Here is a 6429-nt window from a genome sequence, read left to right as displayed (position 1 = left end):
GGTTATTTTTTTCTGCAGAAAACTTTGAGACCGACGGTACTGCTTCTGTTGTTGCGGCAGTACCGGCTGAAAGCGTCGTTGATCGTCCGATGCGAAGATCCTCGCCACTGAGGCTTGTTGCGATTACAAACAAATAACAGCGAGCTTCGCGGCCCCCAGTAACCGAAGCCGAGCTGCGCTTAGGAAAGTGTTCGCATCGACGGGGACCTGAGATGATCGTCAATTGAAGCTTATCTCGTGGGAGGTTTCGGTATGTAAGGAACGAAGGGTACCGGGATATCCACTCATATTCGGGATTTCTTCAGCCAACACTTATGGCCAGAGGGAGCGAAGGTTCCAAGATGGCGGCCGTGTCCTGTACTCCACCATAACGGAGGGTGAATCTCGGAGGGGCGAGGGTCCCTCGACCCCCCGCCCCTTCCCCTCTGCCTACGCCGTTGCACTCAATCAGCAACTTGGTTGATACACCGAGCCTTTTCTTGTCGTGTCGTTTGATCCCTGATCATCTGCCAACCGTCTCCCCTGAAAGCATGGTCTTTCCACTTTGGAACCCTTCATCTTGAAGAGAATTAGGCGATCGGGAATCTGAAGCCTTCTCTAAGGCAGCCTATCCTGACTGTTGGAGTTTCAGCGGCGGGACTGCTCGATGGAGACCGTGGCCTTGATGTCGCATTAGCGCGCCATGTATCGCCATCCGGTCTACGGCTCTGCTCGTCCTGTGTAACTTCTCGCCGACTTCTGCTCAATCTTATGCTCCAGCAGTGATGCGATTGCGTGAAGAAAGTCTGCATGATCCATCGCGGTACCAAATTCGTTCCCGACGGATATTTGACGTCGAAACATGCATCGAATAGACACCCAGATGTCAGCACTGTTTTTCGGAGCTTTACATCGGATCCTTTGCATCAATGTTGGAGACCCTGTCGGAGATTCGCTTGAGAACTGTACATTCGTAGGTGATCGGGTTGGTGATCACCGAGACTATTGCGTCCATAAGCGATCGGCGAATCCGCTTCCTCGGCGTGGGGAAGACCCAGGTCGTGCGCTGCTTAGAGTAGCTCTCCAACAGCGCGGAATCAGCTCCCTCGGCCCGACCTCGTCCATTCGGATTCGATTTTTGCCGTATTCCGATTGCCCCTGACAGGAGGCGATTTCGCCGGAAAATCCAGAGTTTTTCGGAATCGGACAGCTCATCTCCTTGCCGGAGAAGATCTCTCGGCAGCGACAGTTGACATATTGTGATATCGGAAGTCTGTTGTCAGCGCTGTTCTAGCCTTTCCTGCGATGCGATAAATGTCAATAGCGTCAGCCGCAGCAACAAGATTAGAAACGTCGGAGCACCGTCTGAATTCTGACTTCTTGGTTGGCCCAGGGGGAAATTCGGCGGAAGCTGCGTGACCGCTACGAAACTAGAGACACGACGAAAGAATAAATGACTAATGGAGTGAGCGAGCCAAGCAGCGCGTCCACTGTTAGATCAGACGTTCGTTCACTGCCTACGACTGAGGCAGACATGTCGGATGAGACGCACCGACCGACCGGCCGGCCAACAGAATTACAGACAGACACACACAAACTGGCGAACGGCAAAGGATAAACTGCCACCACAGACGTTGCCGCCGACATTGCCGTCGCCGCCAGTCAGGCTGTCAGCGACGGCAAGATGCTTAGCATTCGGGAAAAACAGCACACAAATACATATGATCGCATCGGTCAGAAGTGCAAGCGACGCTCTCGCCGGAAGAAGAACAATGAGCATTCTTCTTCAGCGGCATCGCCAACAGCTAACTTGCCCGAGCGGGCGGCCACCCGCTCGGCAGGTCGGGCAACTGTCCGCGTGAGCTTAGTGTTCAAGTCCATGGCGTGTCAAAGCCTCGCAGTGTTCTCTGTGTTGTACAGAGTTGTCCGTCGAAGGCGCAGAGGTCGGGGGGGGGGCGGGAAAACTTCCGAAATCCGCTCGAGGTCGTATCTTTCACGCGCAATCGAAGACGCCAAATCGAATTCGACGCTGTCGCCATGATCACGGGGATCGTCCAGCGCTGGGATGTCGGCGTCGTATACAGCGGTGTACCCCAGGATAGACAATGACATTCACTCTGAGTCGGTTGTCTGACCTCTGTGAGTCTCCGCAATGATCCGCTCTGTCGGAGACCCAGAATGCAAAAATCTGATTCTCAGAAAAAAAATATTCAAATCGAAAGTTTCAGTCTGTTATTCACCTATGCATCATCGAAGACGCTCGCATAAGCTTGCCTCATATATGGTGCTCCCCGGGCTAGACCACACAGCCAGACTTTGACGTCGTGGGGTTCACCCAGGTATTGCTTCCGAAGAAGCATCCCGAGAGCAAATGTCCTCGGTTGGATCGAGGCCGGGAACCAGCTGTTTCGTTAGGAGAATCCGTAGGGGATTCGCCTACGGGAATTGAAGGAGGCCGTATGGAGGAGACTGGTAGCAGAGATCGAACACACACCGCCTGCTGCGCGAGCGGCGAGATCCCACAACGTGAAAGCGGCTCCTCACGGAGTGAGTCCCCCTCCGCGGAGAACTCGTCTGCAGCTTGGCTCATGGCTGGAAATCACAGAACGCTGTGACGCCGAGTCGTCGAACGAGCGAGGATCGATGTGCTAGGATTCAGAGCTAAGGATTTTCGCTGTTTTTCGATTTTCGAGTGTGGAGCGTCCATTCTCCCCCGAGCTCCTCGCTGGCCGGAATGTTTAGGACCTCGGGGCGAGCAAGAACTTTCAAGCAGGCAGCGCCTCGGAGGGAGGCAGGCGCTCCTTATGATTCCGCCGAATCTGAAACTCTATTGACCGGACGGACATCCTGTAGCTGCCCTTCCCTCCCTCTCTTCTGATTGTGAAGAAAAATCCCTCCTTCTCTCTCGAGGAATGACAACCTCCTCCCCATCACCGGGGGAACTCCCTTTGTTCTATGAGCGTCCACCTATGATTGAGAATAAATGTTCAAGCGGAGGTTCCATTGTCGTGACGGACATACAGTGGTTCACCCCTATACTGAGACACCCCTCCCCCTCTATTTTTTAAGAGAACCACACTTATCTCATCCTTGCTCAAGCTCCAATTGAGCTAGAACTTCTAGGTGATCGGGTAAGCGGGGCTCGTGGCAGACCCTGTCGACAGGAGTTCCGCTAAGGAGAACGAAAGGCTCCCCAAGAGCCTTAAAAAGAATGTGGGGCACTAAGGGCGGCTACCAGTCGAAGGAAAGGACTCCAAAAAATTATATAGGGGCCCCAATTCCCTCGGAGCAGACAAAACTTCCCTGTCCGTAGAGCTTGCTCTTCGAAGAATTCATTAGACCCAATGTAAAGTTAGTTTGACGGATACCCTATATCTACTTTGTCATTGATCGGAAATTTGAAAATTCTCTGCCGACGTATTCCCTGTTGCGAAGGCTCGCATCTCGTGTTTCGTCCGACAGAGAACCGAAGTGAACTCGCTTCCGGGATTTCGATGAGGATCGCTCCGGGGAAACTGCTTGTGCTTAGGGGAATCAATTTCCGGACGACAACTCTGAGCGTCTCCTGCTTGGTCCGACAAAATTATCACAATGTCATCACTGAATATCCGAGACTATGAAACGGGAAATTCTACTTGCGGAATCCATCCCACGACCTGGTCTCTTATCCAGCAAATATGTTCGCCAATTGATTGTGCTTTGATTGCCCCGACACCGTGGACCCGCAGGGAGCTTTTAGCGGAATAGGCGAGCGAAACTCTGGAAAACCCCGGGAGGGAGTTTTGCGTCTCCGAGGCTATTGGAAGGACGCGTTAGTATTTCAGGCCGAACCCGGTGAGAATTCCAGGATATAGAAGAATTCAACATAAAATTCTCAAACACATCCGGCCTCTTCTCCGGGATACCGGGGCTTTAATATTATCAGAACAACTCGAGTCATCGGGTTCCCTTCTTTTCCTACATGAGTCGATGCAAAGTGGATGCAAAGGATCCGCGATTTGGATGTGATGTCCCCCGGGCAACAATCTTTGAAGGATGAAAATGCGAGATAACGCCTAATTATCATGTCGAGGGCAACTGAGGCCCCGATGTGTCTATCCCGGAACCTACGAGTCCATTTGGCTTATGACAGGGCTTTTCCCAGCCGTTGTCAGGCTCCTCTAACTTCCCTGATCCGAGATCTCTGACTGCCCATTATCTCTCTACTTGTGGCTCTATCCGGTTGATCTATAATGCATTATTCCGATTCAGGTTCCTGCATGACGCTCCTCTCTGTATGACTGGCATCGAAAGAGCGTGGTCTCTTCCAGGTGGCTTTTCCCCCCTCGCCGCTGTGTAATCCACGGGAAGAAGGTTCTTCTATCCGACCCCATCCAGAGCTCGAGGTTTTCGACTCCTTCACCGATGACATTAGCTCCACGATCCTCCCGGAACTTGAACCCCCCGCGGAGCTTCAATTCCAGCATGCCTTCCATGCGGGACTCCGCGTTGGGCCTACACGCGATCTTGTGAAGAGCTCTCGAGACTCCTGTCGCAAGGGAGCGGAGTGAATCGATTGCAACGTCAGGCAGACTCAGCCCGAAATCTCAAACGGGCCTGGGGACGATTGAATGCTTGATCCATTTTTGGTGAAGAGCGACACGGACAGCACGAGAGCATTGGATCTCTAGATAACACGTTAAACCTTAAAACATGAGCTTCGATCTTGGTTGCTTGTTTTAAGCTTGCGTGAGTCGTGCGTCAGTCTTGTTTCGGCGGTCAGTACAGTGAGTGACATGAGCCAGCTTGCCTGCGTGCCCTCGAGCATCACAGCGGAGCATGGGATCGATCAGATTGCTCGGGCTCCAATCTCCGACGATTTCCGTAAGTGCTTGAGCGAGTCTTAGGGTCGAGTATCGAGTATCCCCGAACAGGGCATCGGATGGACTACAGGAATTGCAGGGACTCGAAAACGCGGGGATCCAAAGTAATTGCAGCGTGGACGTGTTTCCATCGAGGCTGCCGCGAAGAGCCGCGATTTTCCGCGACTCAAATCGAAAGGACTGCAGCCAAAGGTCCTACGATATTCTCGCGGAGTTCCGCGCGAGGATGCCGCGATCAGAGTCACGATGAATATGACAGCCATGAGCCGGCAGAATCAGAGGAGATATGTACAAGACGTCGACGATCGATGGCGGCTGAGATTCCGGGGCAGAGAAGGTGTTCCTGCCTTGCCGTGTGGCCAGATCGGTCATTAAGAGCGAAGAGTCGTTCCGGCCGCTTTCGATGCTCGAACACAAGCGCTCAGTATCGGCATTCAAGCCATACGTGTTCGTACAAGGGGCTCGCACTTTCGTCGTACAAGGGTGGCATCAGAAAGCCGCTGAGCTGTAGCGAGCATCATCGCTTGAATCATTTGTCGTCGGTCTTCATTCGGAGCACGTTGTATCGAACCTTCCGTCGACTGGAGCGACGGCCGGCTGGCCGGCTCGGCGCTCGTTACTTTTCCCTATGATGGGCGGGGTCGAAATTCGGCCAATTTCTCGCATTAAATGAAGAACGTCGCTTCCGGATAACCGTCGGATGATCTGCCGTCGACGTTGCAACGTCAACGACGATTTTTTCTCTCCCTGCGGACTCGTGGCCGTCGGTTTCCCCGCTGTTCCTTTTCGCGTCCGTGTGAAGAAGACTATTCCACCGTCCTGCCAGCCTTTAAGCAGTCCTGCCAGCCCTTCAGCGAAGCGGCCGACCGGCTCGAGCGGTTACGCGGCTGACGGCAAGGAGAAGACATTCCGCGTCGCGAATGCAGGAGAGGCACCGAAATGCGGGATCGCGGAACCGGTGTAGCTGTATAGAAACCGCAATCACTAATTCCGGAATCGGTATGACCATTTATGACCATTCCGTACAACAATAGACCTCGGGCATCAAATGACGGAGGTATTTCTATCCAAGTTTCCGGCCCTTCTGGTACCTCAAGCAATGGGAAGAAAGTGATTGTCTAACGGCTGCTGTAGGCCATGAGGTACAATGGAAATACGATCTCGTTTCGATCATAGATATCATCGTGACTTCTGTCTTCACGGTGCGCTGCGGAGTGGGTGTATGTCGGGTCGGAAGACGCAGGCTGAAGATTGCTTTCATGTTCGGGAAGGAGATATCCCTGTCGAGGATTTTCAGGTTCCTGGGAAGCTTACCGTCGTACCAGCACACTCTGCCGCTCCCGTAGAAGAGTCTCAATCCTGCTCGGGGACTCCTTTCCCAGTCCCATATCCGCTCTCATTCGAACTCAATGCCCATTCAGTTCTGACCTCGGTCTGATTCATCACGAATTTATTCCTTATCTCGAGAAAGTTCCCTGGGATTTCTGGATTTGGTCTTTCTCCCCATCGATTTCTGATCCTGAGTGGGTCCCAGACCTTCCGAGGAAAAAATTCAAGGGTATATATCGAGCCGAAGTCGATGTAAGGC

Source organism: Galendromus occidentalis, unplaced genomic scaffold (assembly GCF_000255335.2).
Source record: "Galendromus occidentalis unplaced genomic scaffold, Mocc_1.1 scf7180000077522, whole genome shotgun sequence".
Taxonomy (NCBI): domain Eukaryota; kingdom Metazoa; phylum Arthropoda; class Arachnida; order Mesostigmata; family Phytoseiidae; genus Galendromus; species Galendromus occidentalis.
Note: the sequence above shows the minus strand (reverse complement) of the source record.